The following is a 26,745-nucleotide window of genomic DNA, read 5'->3' on the forward strand; positions in this document are numbered from 1 at the left end:
AGTATGCTCGTTCTTTGCGAGTATCTGGTACCTTTTCTCTTAATTCAAGAGAGTCATCTGCATGCTCCAATAGCTTTCCTGAGACAGCATCACACGTGTCTACTCTGCGGCGCGTCTTGCCATCTGGAGTAGTGTGTTGACGTAAATCTTGATAAGCTTGTTTTACACTTGTTGAAGCTTTACTGATCTTAGTTATGTAGGTTTGCAGGATTTCAGTTGAGGATGTTCCATCAATTGCCTTCCTAGTCTCTTTAGCAAGAACTTTCCATTTATCATAAGAGGTAGTAAAGCGATGTTGAAGCTTTTTAGTTTGGCTTTCATACAGTTCTTTACCCTTTTCCGTTAGCTCTCGTTTCCTCTGGCGGCTTCTTAGACTTTCCTCTAAAGTAGCTTGAGTTTCTACAGCTACCTCAGTCTCTTTTGATAGGTTTGCATCTATATCAAGGCCTTTAAACTGCTGCTGTAATACTGTTTCTCTATTGTTAGCATCTAAGCCTTTCTCACTTGTCTCATACTCGTGCTCTGATATTTTGATATTTTATGAATTAGCACCTTTGTTTAGTAGCTAAACCTTAGAATGAGCTAAAGTAACGAACAAGCCTAGTTTAATGTTACCAGTAAGCTTTTGTTTATATTGTAATAATACACTTAAACTTTAGAATTCACCATGTATGTTTTACAGTGTACTCTGCTAGAAACACTTTTCACAATTCAAATGAACTTATTTTCACTTAAAACAGAATTAACACTTCTCTTTAACACCAAAATAATAACAACAAAAAATGTGAAATATTATGATGGTCCCTTTAAATAATTATTTACCCTTCAAATTGCTTAGAAGTAAATAACTTAATGAGTTGAACAATCACTTCAACATATAAACATGCACATCACAAAGTAACATTTAACTTTTAGCACTTATAGAACCCCTTAAGCAGTTGAAGGCTATACCACTTCTTAATATTTAACTTGTTTTAAATATTCGACTTCTTTAAGGTTTAACCAAACAGTGCTTCCGGGTTCTTGCCTCTTAATATGTTAACATTGTATGCACAGTCTTATCTTTGATGCTTGCATTCACATTCAATGTAAACTTGCGTGCAGCTCTGTCGACGAACGGCAGGTGCAGATCATTAATCTCCCCACGTCTCCGCTTCGTGTTGAGCAGGCTGAGTTCTCACTATAACTCCCTCCAGTTAATAGACACGGACACAGCGTTGTTCTTTACGGGCATTTATTAGTTATCCTCGATGCCATCAAAATATGCCATCAAACATGGTATAAAGCATGCCGTGAGAACTAAACAAAACATAAATCACATAAGTTACAGAAATAAGAAATATTCTCACAGAGAAAAGCACATGAATAAAAAAGCAACACAACAATAAATTGACTGCAAATAAACATTAACACATTTATACTTAACATAATTACAAAATAAGATAAACTATTCATACCTCATTGGCCGCATTAACTCCAAAGGGAATGACAACACAAAAACAGCTAACAGAGGCAACTTGTCTTACGTGTGTCTTAGTAAACTTATAAATGTAATGGCTAAGGGTGTCACGATTTCGATTTTAAATCGAAATCGATCGAAATTAAGTTACAACCTCGAACTTCGAATTAAAAAATGGGATCGTCGATGCTGCCACGCCCCATGTCACGTCCGGTCGGCTTGCCAAGCGGGGGAAAATAAACCTCTCAAAAGTGCCTTTAAAAACATCCATCCAGCGGAACGCGATTTATATTTTAAACACGAGGGATGTACTACAACTCCTTGAAATGCATATTATAAACAGGATTACTACCTAGTGATCTGCCTTCGGACAGAGCGCAGCTCTCTGCACGTGCACAAGAAAGCCGCCAAGATGCAGCCGGTTATATTTTAAGCAAAAGGGATAGTTTGCTTCAGCTCGCATGAAACGCATAAAACTGAACAAATAGGTAAGGATTATTCCTTTCGTTTATGTTTAGACTTTGGACAGATGTGAGAGCACGTGCACGCGAGACAGAGAGAAGCGCAGCTGCTTATGATGCACCGGTTTTATTTCAGATAATAGGAGTCCAAGACGCGCGCATTAAGTCTATCTGCGTGCAAGAAGGATTTCTCTCTCTACAAGCTGTCTCGCGTGAAGTAAAGCCCACAAACCCCCATGCGAGGAAAAGCACGCATTGTGCATGTTAATGTGAAACTATAATGTATCGAAAATGTAATCGAATCGAGGATTTGGAGAACCGTGACACCCCTAGTAATGGCATTTCCAGTAACTTAACAAAACCGCAGGCAGCTCGGCCCGTGCGATCTATGTGCAGTCAGTCTACAGGTGCAACCCATTTGCACTACATACTACAGAGGATGTAAATACTACGATGCTGGTGTTACATCAATATGCGTCTGACTCAAACAAACCTCAGAACATTAGTTCCGCTATATAAGTCTACATAAATAAGTCACCTTATACACATATTTCAAAGAAAATATAAACAAATAAACAACAGATAAAAAGCAGATAAACAAATATAAGATGATATATTCAAAAAGTGGTTACTTAAGTTAAACTATTATTTATGGAACTTATAGAACTTAAATTATGAAACTTAAATTATGAAACTGTCTCTGCTGGCAGCTACACATATGCCTTGAGTGACTTACAAATGATAGAGCATTCAACATTTTACAACATTTACTACAATACTTACATCATCAATTTTTAAATCCAATTAATTGTTTTTATTGTTTTTTTATCTGGAATGTGTTTACAGTTCATGCACAATCACAAATGCAGCACATCAATCAATTTCTTCCAACCAGCGAATCAAGGTACACTATTTTGTGTTTTTTATCTTAAATTATTTATATTGATTTTCTTCCAGACAGACTTATTGTTCATTTATTTTACTGGTGTAGTTAGTAATGTAATTAATGTTTCAAAACACCTTCTTGAAAGAAATCTTGGAGTGGAGAATCATTCTGAAAGTAGACCAACTCCAGGACAACATCACAGCAGTGGTCGGAAAAATGCAGCAAGCCAAGCTGACTTTCAAAAGATGGTATGTGTAATAACACACGCAACATTACTAGTCACTGCTGACTTTTTACCCATGTTTACTACGGATTGTTTTTGTTTGTAGATTCGTTATCTGTTTCTTCAGAGGGGAGGCAGTTTGGGAGATGGGAATTAGGAGGATGCTACAGTTACACAGGGCAAATTTCAGCAGCTCAGTTTCAAACTTGCAACTAACAATGAGTACTAGTGAGTCTGTGTGAATATACTCTACATATTATACTTCAATATGCCTTTAACACAAAAAACTACAATAATATCAAAGATCAATATAATAAGACAACTTATATTATTTTATGTCATAGTAAAATATTTTTATACTCTGTGTGTGTGTGTGTGTGTGTGTGTGTGTGTGTGTGTGTGTGTGTGTGTGTGTGTGTGTGTGTGTGTGTGTGTGTGTGAGAGAGACCTATGCTCTCTCTGAGATGTGTATGTTCACTTTGTAGCTGGTCAGGGTGGAAGACCAGCTGACGTACCAGTTTTGCCAGGTTGAAGGACCAGCTTAAACCAGCTAAGACAGCCAACCAACTTAGCCAAGGTGGTATATGCTGGTGGGTCAGCTGGTCTTCCCACCTGACCAGCTAAGACTAGCTACAAAGTGGCCAAAACCTCTGTAAAACAATTCTGCTACACCAGCCTGACCAGCTGAAACCATACTGGGAGTATTCATATTCATATCGATTTGCATTTACACATAAAATAGGTAACATACAGTGCTGTGCAACCATCACCAGCTTTGTTGTTTTAGCAAAATTTTAATGTCCATCCATATTTATTTTTCACTCTTTTTATTAAGATACAAACAGAAAATACAGGAAATATGTACACAAAATTAAAAACAAAACAATTTTCAGAACTAAATGTCATCTTCAGGCATCAGTCAGTATTTAGTGTGACTTCTCTTGGCACGAAACACAGCTTTTTTGAGGAGACTGAAGTCATTTGATTAGAATTAGAAAGGATTTACTTTTATTTATGTGTAAGAGATCCTGCAGTTGCCTGCTATTGCTCAAGTTGAAGGGGAGTTTACCCTAAATACTTGAAACTTCAGCTTAAACTTTTATACTGTTTTTAATACTATGTCATGGCCGGGGCGGACCCAAGATAGCTAAAAGGGCCACGCCCCACCTCGAGGAGGTTCCCAAGACCACCCCAATGACCAGACAGACGAGTATACTACAATTAAAATGTAACTTTATTAAATAGTTAAAAGAAAGAGGGAAAGGGGAAAGGGCAGTTTAAAACAATCTTCTTCTCGCCTCCAGGACGAGTTGGACCATGGGATGGGGGCCAGGAATCTTTTCCAATGATGTTCTTAAATCCGTGGCGCCCTCCGTTTCCTCCTGGAGGCAAAACAGGGAGAACACAATTAATTCTTGGTCCAGCACTGAGTCGCTACTTGCCTGACGGTTGTTTCTGTCTCTCTCGCCCTTAGGTCTCTCCGTTTCGACTTCGCTGGGCACTTGGGGTCTTCAATTCAATTCAATTCAATTTTATTTATATAGCGCTTTTCACAATACTCAATTGTTTCAAAGCAGCTTTACATTAATGGAAGCAGTAAAAGCACAGAAAAACGACAGATAGCACAACATAATACACAATAGCATAAGCAGTCAAATTTGCTGCGGCTATGACGCGACATTATGAGCGAGCGTATTACTAATGTAACGTCTAGGAGAAGAAGCTAAGTTAAGCCCAAGCAGGCTACCTCCCCGGGGTAAAAAAACCCCTAGGAGAAAAAAAACAAAATCCCCGGGTTGTTTAGCCGAGGAAATAAAAATAAAAAGTCCTAGGAGGGAAAAACCCTTGGGAGATATACATGTATACACACACATATAAAAGGATAAGGAGCTTAAGCGGAGATTAAGCGGAGATTAAGCAGAGATTAAGCGGATATTAAGCGGGTCCTGCCGGTGGTCGTTGGTCAGACATCAGCTGGGCATCACATTGAAGGACGACCAGTAGATCAGAGGTGTGCCGACTTTCACATCTACCGGAACTGGGTCTGTTTGTCAATGGGACCCAGGGACGAGACCGGGAGAGAAAAACAAAATCATATTAGCGTAGGGGCCGTTCACATGTAATGCAAGTGTCACACAGTGATGTGGTTTAATCAGCTTAGTTTCAGACAGACTAACTATTGCGGCATAATTAAATTATCCACAGTTGAGGATTTTGCAAATTGGGGGCCCACTGCGACGGTATATATGATAACTAAGGGTCACCTTCCGATTTTTAAGAGAAAATGAAACCTGTCGACCCGTTTGACTAAGGCCTGTAACCCCACTGTCGTCGTTAATGCAGGTTCAGTGGCAAACGGGTCTATATTGCATACTATTTACAAGATCACGAGAAAACGCCAACATCGCAACCTGACCATACGTGTCAACCCGTTTGACTAAGGCTGGAGGCCCCACTGTCGTCGTTAATGCAGGTTCAGTGGCAAACGGGTCTGTATGGCATACTTTTCACAAGACACAAGAAAGCGCCAAAATCGCAACCCGACCATACGTGCCAACCCGTTTGACTAAGGCCGGAAGCCCCACTGTCGTCGTTAATGCAGGTTCAGTGGCAAACGGGTCTGTATGGCATACTATTCGCAATACAAAGAAAGCGCCAAAATCACAACCCAACCATACGTGCCAACCCGTTTGACTAAGGCTGGAGGCCCCACTGTCGTCATTAATGCAGGTTCAGTGGCAAACGGGTTTGTATGGCATACTATTCACAAGAACACGAAAGTTCCAAAATCGCAATCCGACTATAGTTTAAGATAAGGTCTTTATTTTTTTATTTGGTTGGTCTGTGTTATGACCGCTAGTGCTTTTTTCCGTACAGATAACTATTTCGAGTTAATTACTTGTACTAGACAAATTATGCGAATGCTTTGTTTAAGATAAAATTTTTAAGTCTATATTTAAAATTATCGACTGTGTCTGATTCTCGGACATCGGTTGGTAAATCATTCCAGAGCTTAGGGGCTAAGTAGGAAAATGACCTTCCACTTTTAGACACTTTTGATAGTCTAGGGATAATCAAGAGACCAGAATTTTGCGACCGTAGTGTGCGTGATGGATTGTATTCTGATAGTTATTCTCTAAGATATGAGGGTGCTAGGCCATTTAAAGCTTTGTAGGTGATTAGTGATATTTTAAATTGTATGCGATATTTAACTGGTAGCCAGTGTAAAGATGCCAGAATTGGGCTTATGTGGTCATACTTTGTAGATCGAGTAAGTACCCTTGCGGAAGCGTTTTGAACTAGCTGAAGCTTGTTTACTTGATTTGCATGGCATCCCCCGAGTAGCGAGTTACAATAGTCTATTCTAGAGGTCATAAAAGCATGGATAAGCTTCTCTGCGTCAGATGTAGACAGTATATGGCGTATTTTCGAGATATTTCTAAGATGGAAGAATGCTGTGCGGCAGACGTTGGCGATATGACTATCGAAGGATAAGTTGCTGTCGAACATCACACCTAAGTTCCTAACCGTGGAAGATGGCACCACAGTGCAGCCATCTATGTGCAACTTGTAATCTGACATATTATGTTTGTAGCGATTCGGTTCAATAATAAGTATCTCTGTCTTATTGGAGTTCAGCTTAAGAAAGTTATGTGCCATCCAGTCACTAACATCGCTAAGGCAGTCTGTTAGCTTAGAAAACGTGTGTGTTTCGCTGGGATGTGAGGAGATGTAAAGCTGGGTATCATCCGCATAGCAGTGAAAACTTATGTTATGTTTCCTGATAATGTCTCCTAGAGGTAACATGTATAACGAGAACAGGATAGGACCTAAAACCGATCCCTGCGGTACACCGTATTTAACCAGGGAGTGATATGACTCTTCCTCGTTTACATAAACAAAGTGATAGCGATTGGTTAGATACAAACTAAACCAGGCTAGCGCCTGACCACTGATACCAACATAGTTTTCTAGTCTATTGAGTAAGATTGTATGATCTATTGTGTCAAAGGCTGCACTAAGGTCTAATAATATAAGAATTGAGATTTCACCACGATCGGATGTTAATAGGAGGTCATTTGTAACTCTAAGCAAAGCTGTCTCTGTGTTATGGTGGGGCCTGAATCCTGATTGGAACTTTTCATATGTACTATTATTTGTCAAGAATGTGCGTAACTGGCTTGCCACTACCTTTTCTAATATTTTCGAAAGAAAAGGGAGATTTGAGATTGGTCTAAAGTTATTAAGCTCTCCCTGATCAAGCTGTGGTTTTTTAATCAGCGGTTTAATAACTGCTAGTTTGAAAGCTGTTGGAACGTATCCTATTTCTAGCGATGAGTTAAAGATATTTAGAACCGGGGTTGACACTACAGGGAATACCTCTTTAAGTAGTTTTGTGGGAACGGGGTCTAATATACAGGACGATGATTTGGATGATGTAACTAGTCTAGAGATCTCATCTATTGTAGTAGGTTTAAATGAATCAAGATGTTCGTATGGTAGTCTAGTGTTAAGTGAACTAACGGGTAGAGTGGTGGCTGCCTGGGTGGCTACGATGTTTTCCCTTATAGCCGTAATTTTGTTAGAAAAGAAGTTCATGAAGTCGTTACTATTGTGTTGAAGTTTACTATTGGTTTCTGATTGTTCTTTATTTCTAGTCAGTTTTGCAACGGTGCTGAAGAGGAAACGAGGGTTATTATGATTCTCATTTATAAGCTTGCTAAGATAGGTAGATCTGGCGGTTTTAATAGCCTGTCTGTATTGTTTAACACTCTCTTTCCATGCTGCACGCCATACCTCTAACTTTGTGCTTCTATAATTTCTTTCCATTTTCCTAGTTGCCTTTTTGAGTGCTGCGGTGTGATGATCATACCATGGAGCTGGCGGTTTTTCTTTGATTCTCTTTTTTCGAATGGGAGCAACGGCATCCAATGTGTTAGAACAGACATTGTTTAGGTTTTCTATTACAATATCTAGATCGTCACAGTTATCTGCTACATGTTTAATTTGGGACAGGTCTGGAAGAGTGCTAATAAAGCTATCTTTAGTGGTGGAAATTATTGTTCTGGCTAATCTGTAGCATGTTGTGGATTGAGTGATCCTATCTAGAAGTACAGTGTATGACACAAGGTAATGGTCAGAAACTGCATCACTCTGAGGTGATATTTTGATTTCCATATTTAATAACATTAGTTCAAATGATTTAAATTTTACTTCAGATTTTTGGTTTACTTTAAAAATTTTCTTGTATATTGTAGCTACACCACCCCCTCTCCCCTTTAATCGAGGTTCGTGTTTATAATAATAGTCTTGTGGAGTGGATTCGTTTAAACTAATGTAGTCGTCTGCTTTAAACCAGGTTTCTGTTAAACAGAGTGCATCTAAGTTTTGGTCTGTAATTATTTCATTGACAATAGGTTCTTTATTGGTAAGCGATCTAATGTTAAGAAGGCCGAATTTTAACATTCGAGGTTCATCTGTTAATGTATTGTTTTCTAATTTTATTTTAATCAGATTTGTACCAGATGTAGCAAGCGGTGCTCTGTATTTATTTGTTCGGGGAACAGATACAGTTGAAATGTGTTGATATTCTGGTAAGATTGACTCGAAGTGCTGGGATATAAGTGATCTTGACATATCACGGCAGCTAACAGACGGACAGTTAAGCCGATCCGTCTGTTTCCTGACTGTACCCTGGATAGTCAGACTGTATTAGAAGACTATTGGTCAGATTTATAGAGAGAATCGCCCTTCCTTCCTGAGACGGATGGAGGCCATCTCTCTTTAGCAGGTCAGGTCTCCCCCGAAAATGCTTCCAATTGTCTATAAACCCTACGTTATGCTGAGGGCACCATTTTGACATCCAGTCGTGAAGAGACAATAATCATCCCCCCGGTAGGCGGGGAGGGGACCAGAGCATATTACATTGTCTGACATTGTTTTAGCAATTTCACATATCTCTTTAATATTATCTTTGGTGATCTCCGACTGGCGGAGTCTGGTGTCATTTGTGCCGGCGTGAATAACAATTTTAGAAAACTTACGCTTAGCATTAGCCAGCACTTTAAGTTTTGATCTAATGTCTGAAGACCTGGCTCCCGGTATACAATTGACTATGGTGGCTGGTGCCTCAATGTTCGCGTTCCTAAGTATCGAATCTCCAATGACCAAGGCACTTTTAACAGACGTCTCAGTCGGTGTATTGCTTAGAATATCGTACCTGTTTGAAATTACCAGGGGGGTCTTGGTTGGGCACCGGAAACGACTTTGCCGCCTGACAGTTACCCAGTTAGTCGACCCCCTTGACTCAGATGATGGAACCGAGCTATGTGTATTACGTTTAACACTAGGCGCACCCGAAACAGTGTTTGTAGCATTAGCGTTATTAGCGTTTGTAGCATTAGCGGTATTAGTGTTTGTAGCATTAGCGGTATTAGCGTTTGTAGCATTAGCGGTATTGCTGTCATCAACTAGCGTTTGGATGCGCGCTTCTAGTTCTGCAATCTTCTCCGTCAGCCTTACTACTTCAATACACTTAGCACAAGTAAACCCCTCTGTGCTGATGGAAGAAGCTAAACTGTACATGTGGCAAGTAATGCAGGTTACAATAACAAGCGGAGTCTTACCGCTTTCATGTTGGGTGATGGCGTCTTCGGTCACCTGGAGGGAAGCTCACTCGCAGCACGCCCCGATCGCCTGCGGACGTCTGTAGCCAGTGTGATGTGAGGCACGCTGAATCTGCGATGGCCGGGCAGCAGCTCCTCCACGGCTTCCCCGATCGCTTTCATTCTGGGCGATGGCGTCTCCGTTCCCTCGAGCGCGGTCCGTGAAGCTGCACCGCGTAGGGTGTTCGCTTTTTGCACTTCTCGGTCGCTTGTGGATGTCTGGAGCCTGGGTGAACTGGGCGCTGTACGTCGCGTAGGATCTGCGATAACCGGGTATCAACTGCTCCACAGCTTCCCGCTCAGGTGAGGACAGGTCTGAATAGCATACATTGGATGAGTCCGCCATTAGATCGGCAAAATGGTAACTAAAGCCGGCACCTGTTTGTTGATGCTAGCGGGCTATATGCTAACACTGGGTGTTTAGCAGTGATAAATCGTTTCACGTGGTAGTACTGCTCAATAGTCGTCACGGTAAAGTATTCTTGAGATAAACGAATATGTTATATTATATGAATAGGAACAAGGTAGTCAGAAAATAGGACTTGGATGATAAACTCGACGGAGCTCTGATGCACGATGCTCCGTGGAGGCGAGGCGGTGGCCAAAGGTAGGTATCTGCACTGCGGAGGTCGTTCGGCTTCCACCTAGATGTTACTACAAGCTAGGGTGGATTGTGCGCCACTCAGGTAAGTTACTCACAAAACCTGGGCCGTTCTTCACTTCGGGGCCTACGTTGGAACAAAGGTAAGTGGATCTCCCTGCTGACACTGTTCGGTACTCTTCGAGGCGTTGCTGTAAACACAGGTAAGTTACACACTACACCAGTAGCTTACTCACTAAACTTTGGCCTTTGGTTCACTCCAAGGCATACGTGGAGACAGAGGTAAGGGTTCTCACTACTGGCACTGTTCGGGCCCCTTCGAGGCGTTACTGTAAACACAGGTAGGTTACACACTACACAGGTAGGTTACTCACAAAACTTGGGCCTTTGGTTCACTCCAAGGCATACGTGGAGACAGAGGTAAGGGGTTCTCACTACTGACACTGCTCGGTCCTCTTCGAGGCGTGGCTGTAAACACAAGTAGGTTACACACTACACAGGTAGGTTACTCACAAAACTTGGGCCTTTGGTTCACTCCAAGGCATACGTGGAGACAGAGGTAAGGGGTTCTCACTACTGACACTGCTCGGTCCTTTTCGAGGCATTGCTGTAAACACAGGTAGGTTACACACTACACAGGTAGGTTACTCACAAGACTTGGGCCTTTGGTTCACTCCGAGGCATACGTGGAGACAGAGGTAAGGGGTTCTCAATACTGACACTGTTCGGTCCTCTTCGAGGCGTTGCTGTAAACACAGGTAGGTTACACACTACCCAGGTAGGTTACTCACAAGACTTGGGCCTTTAGATCACTCCTCCAGACAGCAGAACTTCACCACAACAGCCGCACACTGTATACCTTCACACGTCTGCCAAAGCTTCGTAGGTGTCGTGGGGACTGCGGGGTCGGGCGACGCAAAGCCGAACGCTTCCCAAGCTCCCCCTCCTTGTCGATGACAGGGGATCTTCAGCTGGGGCGAACTCTCGACAAGGCTCCGCGCACACACAGGGTTCTTCTAGACAGACACAACTACGACCTCCCAATCCGTACGGTGTACTTTGGCCGTTACTCACTTCGATGTACAGTTGGATTGCACCGCTGCCTGCTCTCCGGGTTGACGTGAGCTCTAGCCACACACAGAGGAGTATGGTATTAGTTGTTTCCTCTCCTATGGCTCGGGCCTCAACGTGCTGTTACTTCTCACAATCTGCACGGGGCCAGGGCGGCTTCAGTTACTGCAAGCACAGCACACAGACAGCAAGCTTTAGTGAAAACACACACGATGAAAGTCACAACTCACCACAGCACTCTGCACACACACTCCGCGTGAATTTAGGACTTGGCCGGCTAGGCCTCGGCTCCTCGTGAGGCAGGTTGGGCGTTGTACTTGCCAGAGAGAGAAAGGTTTGACACGTGATTATGTTCAGCAACACCCCTATATGTCTCCTGGTTACCTCTTCGGCTCACCTACGTTTCCTCTATCCGCAGGGCCAGGGCCGTGAATGATGGAGAGTTTCGTCAACTGATCTCCCAGTTTGTGTTCCACAATACACGTACGGCACGCCCACGTTTCCCCTCGTAGTGGGGCCGGTAACCTTCAACACACTTACAAAATACACCAGGTAACTCTCCTTCTGAATAGCGTATAAATTTACTTGGATTGCTACTCACACTTCGTTGTCAAAACTCTCCCCATCTATGCATCCAATGTCTTCGTGTTCCCTTCTTAACATTCAAGCCACACAATATCCTCCTTACCCAGACGTCTCCAACCTCTTGTCTTCCCTCAGGGATCGATGTGGACCAACCCAGCCAATCTACACAGTAGAAACGAAGCGCAACCAACGTACTCACAAAGTACACAAACAGCACACCATCTGATGTCTTCAAAGGTCTTTTTATAGTCTGCCTTCTCTCCTTATCGACCTATCGGCAATCCCTGTGTTAATCGCCCCCACCTGTACGTAATCGGGCTTGATTTGGTGTTCGGGGAAACCCCGGAAATTCCGGTGTTCGGAGTCGGTCGTCCGGGCGGAACCATCGTCGCCCTCACAGATCGTCACCTGGTGACAACTACATACACATTTCCTGTATTTTCTGGTTGTATTCTAATAAAGAGACTGAGAAATAAATATATGATCACTACACAATTGCAAAAACAACAAATCTAATGGTAGCATGCAGACTTTTGCACAGTACTGTATGTCCACATTTAGTCACCTTTACTTTGAGTGAACTGTAACAGCAACTATAATGCCATAAACATTAAATACTAAGGTAAAAGAGAGTTGTGCATGCTTTCTAGTTTTAGCACAGAATTCTGTCTCCCTTTTAAATGTTTGCTACAGATTTTTTGCAAGACATTTTAAACATATTGGGGCGGTTTCCCGGACAGGGATTAGACTAGTCCTAGACTAAAATAAATGAAAGAACTGTCCAACCTAAAAACAACTTGTACTGACATATCTTAAAATACATCAGTGCCCTTTGTTTTACATCAGAATGCACACAAGTAATGTTTTTAGTAAGGCATGTTTGTTTAAACTAGTTATATTTTTATAATTAAACTGAGGCATAGTCCTAGTTTAAGCTCCTTCCCAGCTAACAGGGAACGTTCTTATAACTTTGGCTAACGTTCTGTTAAGGTTCTCCCAAAGATATCCAAAAACGTTCTTGCAATAACATTAGTAGAACGTTTCCCTAACGTTATCTGCAATTAATAAACGTCCTTAAAACGTTAGCATTAGAAACGTTTTTATTGTATTGTTAGTGGAACGTTCTACACACCCAAGCATTGCAAATGTTACCATTGTGTATGTAATGTAATGTTCTTAAAACGGTAGCATTGCAAACGTTATAATTGCATTGTTAGCGGAACGTTCTACATTTCCTAGCATTGGAAACGTTACCATTGTGTATGTAATCTAATGTTCTTAAAACGGCAACATTGAAAACATTACCATTTTGTATGTAATATAACGTTCTTAAAACGGTAGCATTGCAAATGTTATAAATGCATTGTTAGCAGAACGTTTTACATACCCTAGCATTGAAAACGTTACCATTGTGTATGTAATGTAACGTTCTTAAAACAGCCACATTGAAAACGTTACCATTGTGTATGTAATGTAACGTTCTTAAAACGGTAGCATTGCAAACGTTACAATTGCATTGTTAGCGGAACGTTCTACATGCCCTAGCATTGAAAATGTTACCATTGTGTATGTAATGTAACGTTCTTAAAACAGCAACATTGAAAACGTAACCATTTTGTATGTAATATAACGTTCTTAAAACGGTAGCATTGCAAATGTTATAATTGCATTGTTAGCAGAACATTCTGCACACCCTAGCATTGAAAACGTTACCATTGTGTATGTAATGTAACGTTCTTAAAACGGTAACATTGAAAACGTTACCATTGTGTATGTAATGTAACATTCTTAAAACGGTAGCATTGCAAACTTTATATTTGCTTTGTTATCAGAACATTCTGCACACCCTAGCATTAAAAACGTTACCACTGTGTATGTAATGTAACGTTCTTAAAACAGTAGCATTGCAAACGTTAAAATTGCTTTGTTAGCAGAACATTCTGCACACCGTAGCATGGAAACGGTTACCATTGTGTATGTAATATAACGTTCTTAAAACGGTAACATTGAAAACGGTACCATTGTGTATGTAATGTAACGTTCTTAAAACATTAACATTGAAAACATTACCATTTTGTATGTCATGTAACGTTCTTAAAACGGTAGCATTGCAAACGTTATAATTGCTTTGTTATCAGAACATTCTGCACACAGTAGCATGGAAACGGTGAGGCTCCGCTCACACACAGGGTTCTTCTAGACAGACACAACTACGACCCCCCAATCCGTACGGTGTACTTTGGCCGTTACTCACTTCGATGTACAGTTGGATTGCACCGCTGCCTGCTTTCCGGGTTGACGTGAGCTCTAGCCACACACAGGGGAGTATGGTATTAGTTGTTTCCTCTCATATGGCTCGGGCCTCAACGTGCTGTTACTTCTCACAATCTGCACGGGGCCAGGGCGGCTTCAGTTACTGCAAGCACAGCACACAGACAGCAAGCTTTAGTGAAAACACACACGATGAAAGTCACAACTCACCACAGCACTCTGCACACACACTCCGCGTGAATTTAGGACTTGGCCGGCTAGACCTCGGCTCCTCGTGAGGCAGGTGGGGCGTTGTACTTGCCAGAGAGAGAAAGGTTTGACACGTGATTATGTTCAGCAACACCCCTATATGTCTCCTGGTTACCTCTTCGGCTCACCTAGATTTCCTCTATCCGCAGGGCCAGGGCCGTGAATGATGGAGAGTTTCGTCAACGGATCTCCCAGTTTGTGTTCCACAATACACGTACGGCACGCCCACGTTTCCCCTCGTAGTGGGGCCGGTAACCTTCAACACACTCACAAAATACACCAGGTAAGTCTCCTTCTGAATAGCGTATAAATTTACTTTGATTGCTACTCGCACTTTGTTGTCAAAACTCTCCCCATCTATGCATCCAATGTCTTCGTGTTCCCTTCTTAACATTCAAGCCACACAATATCCTCCTTACCCAGACGTCTCCAACCTCTTGACTTCCCTCAGGGATCGATGTGGACCAACCCAGCCAATCTACACAGTAGAAACGAAGCGCAACCAACGTACTCACAAAGTACACAAACAGCACCCCATCTGATGTCTTCAAAGGTCTTTTTATAGTCTGCCTTCTCTCCTTATCGACCTATCGGCAATCGCTGTGTTAATCGCCCCCACCTGTACGTAATCGGGCTTGATTTGGTGTTCGGGGAAACCCCGGAAATTCCGGTGTTCGGAGTCGGTCGTCCGGGCGGATCCATCGTCGCCCTCACAGATCGTCACCTGGTGACAACTACATACACATTTCCTGTATTTTCTGGTTGTATTCTAATAAAGAGACTGAGAAATAAATATATGATCACTACACAATTGCAAAAACAACAAATCTAATGGTAGCATGCAGACTTTTGCACAGTACTGTATGTCCACATTTAGTCACCTTTACTTTGAGTGAACTGTAACAGCAACTATAATGCCATAAACATTAAATACTAAGGTAAAAGAGAGTTGTGCATGCTTTCTAGTTTTAGCACAGAATTCTGTCTCCCTTTTAAATGTTTGCTACAGATTTTTTGCAAGACATTTTAAACATATTGGGGCGGTTTCCCGGACAGGGATTAGACTAGTCCTAGACTAAAATAAATGAAAGAACTGTCCAACCTAAAAACAACTTGTACTGACATATCTTAAAATACATCAGTGCCCTTTGTTTTACATCAGAATGCACACAAGTAATGTTTTTAGTAAGGCATGTTTGTTTAAACTAGTTATATTTTTATAATTAAACTGAGGCATAGTCCTAGTTTAAGCTCCTTCCCAGCTAACAGGGAACGTTCTTATAACTTTGGCTAACGTTCTGTTAAGGTTCTCCCAAAGATATCCAAAAACGTTCTTGCAATAACATTAGTAGAACGTTTCCCTAACGTTATCTGCAATTAATAAACGTCCTTAAAACGTTAGCATTAGAAACGTTTTTATTGTATTGTTAGTGGAACGTTCTACACACCCAAGCATTGCAAATGTTACCATTGTGTATGTAATGTAATGTTCTTAAAACGGTAGCATTGCAAACGTTATAATTGCATTGTTAGCGGAACGTTCTACATTTCCTAGCATTGGAAACGTTACCATTGTGTATGTAATCTAATGTTCTTAAAACGGCAACATTGAAAACATTACCATTTTGTATGTAATATAACGTTCTTAAAACGGTAGCATTGCAAATGTTATAAATGCATTGTTAGCAGAACGTTTTACATACCCTAGCATTGAAAACGTTACCATTGTGTATGTAATGTAACGTTCTTAAAACAGCCACATTGAAAACGTTACCATTGTGTATGTAATGTAACGTTCTTAAAACGGTAGCATTGCAAACGTTACAATTGCATTGTTAGCGGAACGTTCTACATGCCCTAGCATTGAAAATGTTACCATTGTGTATGTAATGTAACGTTCTTAAAACAGCAACATTGAAAACGTAACCATTTTGTATGTAATATAACGTTCTTAAAACGGTAGCATTGCAAATGTTATAATTGCATTGTTAGCAGAACATTCTGCACACCCTAGCATTGAAAACGTTACCATTGTGTATGTAATGTAACGTTCTTAAAACGGTAACATTGAAAACGTTACCATTGTGTATGTAATGTAACATTCTTAAAACGGTAGCATTGCAAACTTTATATTTGCTTTGTTATCAGAACATTCTGCACACCCTAGCATTAAAAACGTTACCACTGTGTATGTAATGTAACGTTCTTAAAACAGTAGCATTGCAAACGTTAAAATTGCTTTGTTAGCAGAACATTCTGCACACCGTAGCATGGAAACGGTTACCATTGTGTATGTAATATAACGTTCTTAAAACGGTAACATTGAAAACGGTACCATTGTGTATGTAATGTAACGTTCTTAAAACATTAACATTGAAAACATTACCATTTTGTATGTCATGTAACGTTCTTAAAACGGTAGCATTGCAAACGTTATAATTGCTTTGTTATCAGAACATTCTGCACACAGTAGCATGGAAACGGTGAGGCTCCGCTCACACACAGGGTTCTTCTAGACAGACACAACTACGACCCCCCAATCCGTACGGTGTACTTTGGCCGTTACTCACTTCGATGTACAGTTGGATTACACCGCTGCCTGCTCTCCGGGTTGACGTGAGCTCTAGCCACACACAGAGGAGTATGGTATTAGTTGTTTCCTCTCCTATGGCTCGGGCCTCAACGTGCTGTTACTTCTCACAATCTGCACGGGGCCAGGGCGGCTTCAGTTACTGCAAGCACAGCACACAGACAGCAAGCTTTAGTGAAAACACACACAATGAAAGTCACAACTCACCACAGCACTCTGCACACACACTCCGCGTGAATTTAGGACTTGGCCGGCTAGGCCTCGGCTCCTCGTGAGGCAGGTTGGGCGTTGTACTTGCCAGAGAGAGAAAGGTTTGACACGTGATTATGTTCAGCAACACCCCTATATGTCTCCTGGTTACCTCTTCGGCTCACCTACGTTTCCTCTATCCGCAGGGCCAGGGCCGTGAATGATGGAGAGTTTCGTCAACGGATCTCCCAGTTTGTGTTCCACAATACACGTACGGCACGCCCACGTTTCCCCTCGTAGTGGGGCCGGTAACCTTCAACACACTTACAAAATACACCAGGTAACTCTCCTTCTGAATAGCGTATAAATTTACTTGGATTGCTACTCACACTTCGTTGTCAAAACTCTCCCCATCTATGCATCCAATGTCTTCGTGTTCCCTTCTTAACATTCAAGCCACACAATATCCTCCTTACCCAGACGTCTCCAACCTCTTGACTTCCCTCAGGGATCGATGTGGACCAACCCAGCCGATCTACACAGTAGAAACGAAGCGCAACCAACGTACTCACAAAGTACACAAACAGCACACCATCTGATGTCTTCAAAGGTCTTTTTATAGTCTGCCTTCTCTCCTTATCGACCTATCGGCAATCGCTGTGTTAATCGCCCCCACCTGTACGTAATCGGGCTTGATTTGGTGTTCGGGGAAACCCCGGAAATTCCGGTGTTCGGAGTCGGTCGTCCGGGCGGATCCATCGTCGCCCTCACAGATCGTCACCTGGTGACAACTACATACACATTTCCTGTATTTTCTGGTTGTATTCTAATAAAGAGACTGAGAAATAAATATATGATCACTACACAATTGCAAAAACAACAAATCTAATGGTAGCATGCAGACTTTTGCACAGTACTGTATGTCCACATTTAGTCACCTTTACTTTGAGTGAACTGTAACAGCAACTATAATGCCATAAACATTAAATACTAAGGTAAAAGAGAGTTGTGCATGCTTTCTAGTTTTAGCACAGAATTCTGTCTCCCTTTTAAATGTTTGCTACAGATTTTTTGCAAGACATTTTAAACATATTGGGGCGGTTTCCCGGACAGGGATTAGACTAGTCCTAGACTAAAATAAATGAAAGAACTGTCCAACCTAAAAACAACTTGTACTGACATATCTTAAAATACATCAGTGCCCTTTGTTTTACATCAGAATGCACACAAGTAATGTTTTTAGTAAGGCATGTTTGTTTAAACTAGTTATATTTTTATAATTAAACTGAGGCATAGTCCTAGTTTAAGCTCCTTCCCAGCTAACAGGGAACGTTCTTATAACTTTGGCTAACGTTCTGTTAAGGTTCTCCCAAAGATATCCAAAAACGTTCTTGCAATAACATTAGTAGAACGTTTCCCTAACGTTATCTGCAATTAATAAACGTCCTTAAAACGTTAGCATTAGAAACGTTTTTATTGTATTGTTAGTGGAACGTTCTACACACCCAAGCATTGCAAATGTTACCATTGTGTATGTAATGTAATGTTCTTAAAACGGTAGCATTGCAAACGTTATAATTGCATTGTTAGCGGAACGTTCTACATTTCCTAGCATTGGAAACGTTACCATTGTGTATGTAATCTAATGTTCTTAAAACGGCAACATTGAAAACATTACCATTTTGTATGTAATATAACGTTCTTAAAACGGTAGCATTGCAAATGTTATAAATGCATTGTTAGCAGAACGTTTTACATACCCTAGCATTGAAAACGTTACCATTGTGTATGTAATGTAACGTTCTTAAAACAGCCACATTGAAAACGTTACCATTGTGTATGTAATGTAACGTTCTTAAAACGGTAGCATTGCAAACGTTACAATTGCATTGTTAGCGGAACGTTCTACATGCCCTAGCATTGAAAATGTTACCATTGTGTATGTAATGTAACGTTCTTAAAACAGCAACATTGAAAACGTAACCATTTTGTATGTAATATAACGTTCTTAAAACGGTAGCATTGCAAATGTTATAATTGCATTGTTAGCAGAACATTCTGCACACCCTAGCATTGAAAACGTTACCATTGTGTATGTAATGTAACGTTCTTAAAACGGTAACATTGAAAACGTTACCATTGTGTATGTAATGTAACATTCTTAAAACGGTAGCATTGCAAACTTTATATTTGCTTTGTTATCAGAACATTCTGCACACCCTAGCATTAAAAACGTTACCACTGTGTATGTAATGTAACGTTCTTAAAACAGTAGCATTGCAAACGTTAAAATTGCTTTGTTAGCAGAACATTCTGCACACCGTAGCATGGAAACGGTTACCATTGTGTATGTAATATAACGTTCTTAAAACGGTAACATTGAAAACGGTACCATTGTGTATGTAATGTAACGTTCTTAAAACATTAACATTGAAAACATTACCATTTTGTATGTCATGTAACGTTCTTAAAACGGTAGCATTGCAAACGTTATAATTGCTTTGTTATCAGAACATTCTGCACACAGTAGCATGGAAACGGTTACCACTGTGTATGTAATGTAACGTTCTTAAAACAGCAACATTGAAAACGTAACCATTTTGTATGTAATATAACGTTCTTAAAACGGTAGCATTGCAAATGTTATAAATGCATTGTTAGCAGAATGTTTTACATACCCTAGCATTGAAAACGTTACCATTGTGTATGTAATGTAACGTTCTTAAAACAGCCACATTGAAAACGTTACCATTGTGTATGTAATGTAACGTTCTTAAAACGGTAGCATTGCAAACGTTACAATTGCATTGTTAGCGGAACGTTCTACATGCCCTAGCATTGAAAATGTTACCATTGTGTATGTAATGTAACGTTCTTAAAACAGCAACATTGAAAACGTAACCATTTTGTATGTAATATAACGTTCTTAAAACGGTAGCATTGCAAATGTTATAATTGCATTGTTAGCAGAACATTCTGCACACCCTAGCATTGAAAACGTTACCATTGTGTATGTAATGTAACGTTCTTAAAACGGTAACATTGAAAACGTTACCATTGTGTATGTAATGTAACATTCTTAAAACGGTAGCATTGCAAACGTTATATTTGCTTTGTTATCAGAACATTCTGCACACCCTAGCATTAAAAACGTTACCATTGTGTATGTAATGTAATGTTCTTAAAACAGTAGCATTGCAAACGTTAAAATTGCTTTGTTAGCAGAACATTCTGCACACCGTAGCATGGAAACGGTTACCATTGTGTATGTAATATAACGTTCTTAAAACGGTAACATTGAAAACGGTACCATTGTGTATGTAATGTAACGTTCTTAAAACATTAACATTGAAAACATTACCATTTTGTATGTCATGTAACGTTCTTAAAACGGTAGCATTGCAAACGTTATAATTGCTTTGTTATCAGAACATTCTGCACACCGTAGCATGGAAACGGTTACCACTGTGTATGTAATGTAACGTTCTTAAAACGGCAACATTGAAAATGTTACCATTGTGTATGTAATGTAACGTTCTTAAAACGGTAACATTGAAAACGTTACCATTGTGTATGTAATGTAACATTCTTAAAACGGTAGCATTGCAAACGTTATATTTGCTTTGTTACCAGAACATTCTGCACACCCTAGCATTAAAAACGTTACCATTGTGTATGTAATGTAACGTTCTTAAAACAGTAGCATTGCAAACGTTAAAATTGCTTAGTTAGCAGAACATTCTGCACACCCTAGCCTTGAAAACGTTACCATTGTGTATGTAATATAACATTCTTAAAACGGTAACATTGAAAACGGTACCATTGTGTATGTAATGTAACGTTCTTAAAACATTAACATTGAAAACATTACCATTTTGTATGTAATATAACGTTCTTAAAACGGTAGCATTGCAAATGTTATAAATGCATTGTTAGCAGAACGTTTTACATACCCTAGCATTGAAAACGTTACCATTGTGTATGTAATGTAACGTTCTTAAAACAGCCACATTGAAAACGTTACCATTGTGTATGTAATGTAACGTTCTTAAAACGGTAGCATTGCAAACGTTACAATTGCATTGTTAGCGGAACGTTCTACATGCCCTAGCATTGAAAATGTTACCATTGTGTATGTAATGTAACATTCTTAAAACAGCAACATTGAAAACGTAACCATTTTGTATGTAATATAACGTTCTTAAAACGGTAGCATTGCAAATGTTATAATTGCATTGTTAGCAGAACATTCTGCACACCCTAGCATTGAAAACGTTACCATTGTGTATGTAATGTAACGTTCTTAAAACGGTAACATTGAAAACGTTACCATTGTGTATGTAATGTAACATTCTTAAAACGGTAGCATTGCAAACGTTACCATTGTGTATGTAATGTAACATTCTTAAAACGGTAGCATTGCAAACGTTATATTTGCTTTGTTATCAGAACATTCTGCACACCCTAGCATGGAAACGGTTAACATTGTGTATGTAATATAACGTTCTTAAAACGGTAACATTGAAAACGGTACCATTGTGTATGTAATGTAACGTTCTTAAAACATTAACATTGAAAACATTACCATTTTGTATGTCATGTAACGTTCTTAAAACGGTAGCATTGCAAATGTTATAATTGCATTGTTAGCAGAACATTCTGCACACCCTAGCATTAAAAACGTTACCATTGTGTATGTAATGTAACGTTCTTAAAACTGTAACATTGAAAACGTTACCATTGTGTATGTAATGTAACATTCCTAAAACGGTAGCATTGAAAACGTTACCATTGTGTATGTAATGTAACATTCATAAAACGGAAGCATTGCAAACGTGATATTTGCTTTGTTATCAGAACATTCTGCACACACGAGCATGGAAACGGTTAACATTGTGTATGTAATATAACGTTCTTAAAACGGTAACATTGAAAACGGTACCATTGTGTATGTAATGTAACGTTCTTAAAACATTAACATTGAAAACATTACCATTTTGTATGTCATGTAACGTTCTTAAAACGGTAGCATTGCAAATGTTATAATTGCATTGTTAGCAGAACATTCTGCACACCCTAGCATTGAAAACGTTACCATTGTGTATGTAATGTAACGTTCTTAAAACGGTAACATTGAAAACGTTACCATTGTGTATGTAATGTAACATTCTTAAAACGGTAGCATTGCAAACGTTACCATTGTGTATGTAATGTAACATTCTTAAAACGGTAGCATTGCAAACGTTAAAATTGCTTTGTTAGCAGAACATTCTGCACACCCTAGCATTAAAAACGTTACCATTGTGTATGTAATGTAACGTTCTTAAAACAGTAGCATTGCAAACGTTAAAATTGCTTAGTTAGCAGAACATTCTGCACACCCTAGCCTTGAAAACGTTACCATTGTGTATGTAATATAACATTCTTAAAGCGGTAACATTGAAAACGGTACCATTGTGTATGTAATGTAACGTTCTTAAAACATTAACATTGAAAATATTACCATTTTGTATGTCATGTAACGTTCTTAAAACGGTAGCATTGCAAACGTTATAATTGCTTTGTTATCAGAACATTCTGCACACCCTAGCATGGAAAACGTTACCATTGTGTATGTAATGAAACTGTAATGTAACGTTCTTAAAACGGCAACATTGAAATTGTTACCATTGTGTATGTAATGTAAAGTTCTTAAAACTGTAACATTGAAAACGTTACCATTGTGTATGTAATGTAACATTCTTAAAACGGTAGCATTGCAAACGTTGCTTTGTTATCAGAACATTCTGCACACCCTAGCATTAAAAACGTTACCATTGTGTATGTAATGTAACGTTCTTAAAACTGTAACATTGAAAACGTTACCATTGTGTATGTAATGTAACATTCTTAAAACGGTAACATTGCAAACGTTGCTTTGTTATCAGAACATTCTGCACACCCTAGCATTAAAAACTTTACCATTGTGTATGTAATGTAACGTTCTTAAAACTGTAACATTGAAAACGTTACCATTGTGTATGTAATGTAACATTCTTAAAACGGTAGCATTGCAAACGTTATATTTGCTTTGTTATCAGAACATTCTGCACACTATAGCATTAAAAACGTTACCATTGTGTATTTAATGTAACGTTCTTAAAACAGTAGCATTGCAAACGTTATAATTGCTTTGTTATCAGAACATTCTGCACACCCTAGCATGGAAAACGTTACCATTGTGTATGTAATGTAACGTTCTTAAAACTGTAGCATTGAAAACGTTACCATTGTGTATGTAATGTAACGTTCTTAAAACTGTAGCATTGAAAACTTTACCATTGTGTATGCAATGTAAGGTTCTTAAAATGGTAGCATTGAAAACGTTATAATTGTATTGTTAGCATTACCACATTACCATTGCATAGTGGAATATTCTAAAAATGTTAGCATAAAAATGTATCTTCTGGGGATTTAAATTGGGGTGAGCCGATCGGATATGCAGTATCCCAGCTAACAATTTTACATTATAAAAACGTTCCCGGAACGTCTTACGAAAGTTTGGAAAACGTTTATTTTTTAACGTTCTTACAATGTCAAAAGCGTCCAGTTTTTTAGACGTGGTATTAACGTTAATGTGTGGTTATAAGAACGTTATTCAAAACGTTTTTAGAAAGGTTCAGTCTGTTGTTATATTAATGGTCTAATAACGTTTTTAAAAACGTTATTGAAACGTTCCATTCACCATTATATTCATGTTCTCAGAAAGTTTTTCTAACGTTCGTAACAGGTTACAAAAACATTCGGTTGAAACGTTCTAGGAACGTTAAAAACGTCGAGTTTTTTAGACGTAGTATTAACGTTATTGTTTGGTTACAAGAACGTTTTTAAAAACGTTTCTAGAATGGTTTGGTTTGTTGTTATGTTAATGTTCTAGGAACAAGTTTCAAAACGTTATTAAAACATTCCATTCACCATGATATTAATGTTCTAAGGATGTATTAAAAACGTTCTTTAAACATTCTATTCACCATTATATTAATGTTCTCAAAACGTTTTTCTAACGTTTGTGACAGGTTATAAAAACATTATGTTACATTACTGTGTGGTTACAAGAACGTTTTTAAAAACGTTTCTAGAATGGTTCGGTTTACTGTTATATTAATGATCTAAGAACGTGTTTCAAAACGTTATTAAAACATTCCATTTACCATGATATTAATGTTCTAAGGACGTTTTTAAAACGGTTCTTGAAACCTTCAATTTGTCATTATATTAACGTTTTTCTAACGTTTGTAACTGGTTAGGTTTAGGTATCAACAAATACTCAAGGTTATGTTATCGACATCGGTATCAGACATGAAAAAGTTTTATCGGCCCAGCCCTAGATTTAAAGAAATTTAAGTAAATGTAAGGATGAGAAAAATAAAAATGCCTAGTCCTGGATTAATATCCTAATGCTTTTTGGCATAAATAAAAATCTAAAATTTTGAGCTATAAAATTAATTGTTGGCTATTGCTACAAATGTACCTGTGCTACTTATGACTGGTTTTTGTGATTCAGTCACATTTTATTTTAATCTAATTGATTATTTCAATGTTCCAGTCTTGACTCAACTGTGGGGTGGGAAGGCTAATGAATAATCTTTTAGCTTTCCATTTTATAATTTCTATATTGGAATTTTAGAGACAAATATAATTGCAATAACATTTACATACAAAAACTTTGAGAATATTTAAGTGAAAGGAATGTTATTTTTTAAAATATATATAAAAAACATTGTTTATATGAGTGATGTAACGGATTTGCCAGGTTTTTCCCTCACTCACTTCACCAGATCAAAATCACCCAATTACTAATCACGATCACCTGGCACACCTTATCATCTCTGCAACATTTAAGACTCTCACACACAAACACACTGTCCAGTGCTATCTATGTTTGTATGCTGCATGGACTAATCTGACTCTTTCTACCAGAGGCTTCCAGTCATTGTCATCATCTGTGTTGGATATTTGGATACTCTGGAATACACCTGTGACTGGGTGGTGTGTTTGTGCCTGCTGTTCACCTGGACTTTCATTTTTTACCATTACAATTTACCACAACTTTTAATAAACTCTTTGATTTTACTCTCTGCCTCTGTTGTCTTCTGTCCCTGACAAGTGACTTGAATGTTCCTCTAAAAATGTTTTGAATAATGTTCTTATAACCAAAAAACCTTCAGCAAAGTTTGTATAATTTAATGCAAACGTTAGGAAAACGTTAATATAACAACAAACCGAACCATTCTAGAAACGTTTTTAAAAACGTTCTTGTAACCAAACAATAACGTTAATACTATGTCTAAAAAACTGGACGCTTTTAATGTTCCAAGAACGTTTCAACCGAATGTTTTTGTAACCAGTTACAAACGTTAGAAAAACGTTCCTAGAACATTAATATAATTGCAAATGGGACGTTTCAAGAACGGTTTTAAAAACGTCCTTAGAAAAGTAATATCATGGTGATTGGAATGTCATCACAACAAACCGAACCATTCTAGAAACGTTTTTAAAAAGTTCTTGTAACCAAACAATAACGTTAATACTACGTCTAAAAAAATGGACGTTTGTACTGTGTAAGAATGTTTAAACAATGTTTTTATAACCTGTTACGAACGTTAGAAAAACGTTCTGAGAACATGAATATAATGGTGAATGGAACGTTTCAATAACGTTTTTAAAAACGTTAATATAACAACAGACTGAACCTTTCTAAAAACGTTTTGAATAACGTTCTTATAACCACACATTAACGTTAATACCACGTCTAAAAAACTGGACGCTTTTAAAGTTCAAACTTTCGTAAGACGTTCCGGAAACGTTTTTATAACGTAAAATTGTTAGCTGGGTTGTCTGGGAAACCACCCCAATAAATAATAACTACTTAACTTTTGAATGTGTTCGTTTCGTTGTTTTAGGTTAGAAGACCACGGAAATATTTGACATCGGAGTCCAGCAGCCAGCCAGAAACACGCACACACACGCAGCTGAAGCGCGCACGGGAGCTCGCGCACGCTCACACAAACACGGAGCACAGGATAATTTCAACTGTTTAATTAAAATAAAAGAACTTTGTGGTATAAAATGTTTAGCGTGTCTGATTTCATTGGTTAGCAAGGAAATAAAACGACGTGCTGAGGACTTTAGGCGAACGTCCCCTAAAAGTCCCGAAAGTCCGCTTACCGTCCTGCGAACGTCCTCGCAAAAGTCCGGAGGACGTCTTCGCGGAAGTCCGCTCGACGTAACGGGAACCATACACGATGACGTTCGGGGGACGTTCGCCTAAAGTGCTTAGCATGTTATTTAGCTTACAAAAAAGGTCCCCATGACGTACCCTAAAAGTCAATAAAGTCCCCAAAACGTCATTTTGAACGTCTGGAAGCCGTTTTTGCAGACGTTCGCAGGACGTCAAAAGAACCCTACACGATAACGTCCGGGGGACGTTCGCAGATGCCATTTAGGGGACGTCCT

At 39.1% G+C, this 26,745-nt stretch overlaps 2 long non-coding RNA genes across 3 annotated transcripts; one reads left to right on the forward strand and one right to left on the reverse strand.

Moving 5' to 3' along the window:
- Positions 1-1,217: 1,217 nt before the first annotated feature.
- Positions 1,218-2,107, reverse strand: LOC141350106 (uncharacterized). Its single transcript, XR_012358075.1, has 2 exons — positions 1,458-2,107; positions 1,218-1,299 (listed from the first exon to the last, which is right to left on the reverse strand). It is a non-coding gene; the product is annotated as an uncharacterized lncRNA (long non-coding RNA).
- Positions 2,108-2,758: 651 nt separating this feature from the next.
- LOC129421893 (uncharacterized) lies at positions 2,759-26,279 on the forward strand. 2 transcript variants are annotated; one of them, XR_012358076.1, is made up of 4 exons: positions 2,759-2,824; positions 2,952-3,054; positions 3,136-3,257; positions 26,193-26,279. It is a non-coding gene; the product is annotated as an uncharacterized lncRNA (long non-coding RNA). The 2 variants fall into 2 exon arrangements; XR_008637203.2 differs by lacking the exon at positions 26,193-26,279 and adding an exon at positions 3,515-3,786.
- Positions 26,280-26,745: the final 466 nt, after the last annotated feature.

Source organism: Misgurnus anguillicaudatus, chromosome 16 (assembly GCF_027580225.2).
Source record: "Misgurnus anguillicaudatus chromosome 16, ASM2758022v2, whole genome shotgun sequence".
In the NCBI taxonomy this organism is placed as follows: Eukaryota; Metazoa; Chordata; class Actinopteri; order Cypriniformes; family Cobitidae; genus Misgurnus; species Misgurnus anguillicaudatus.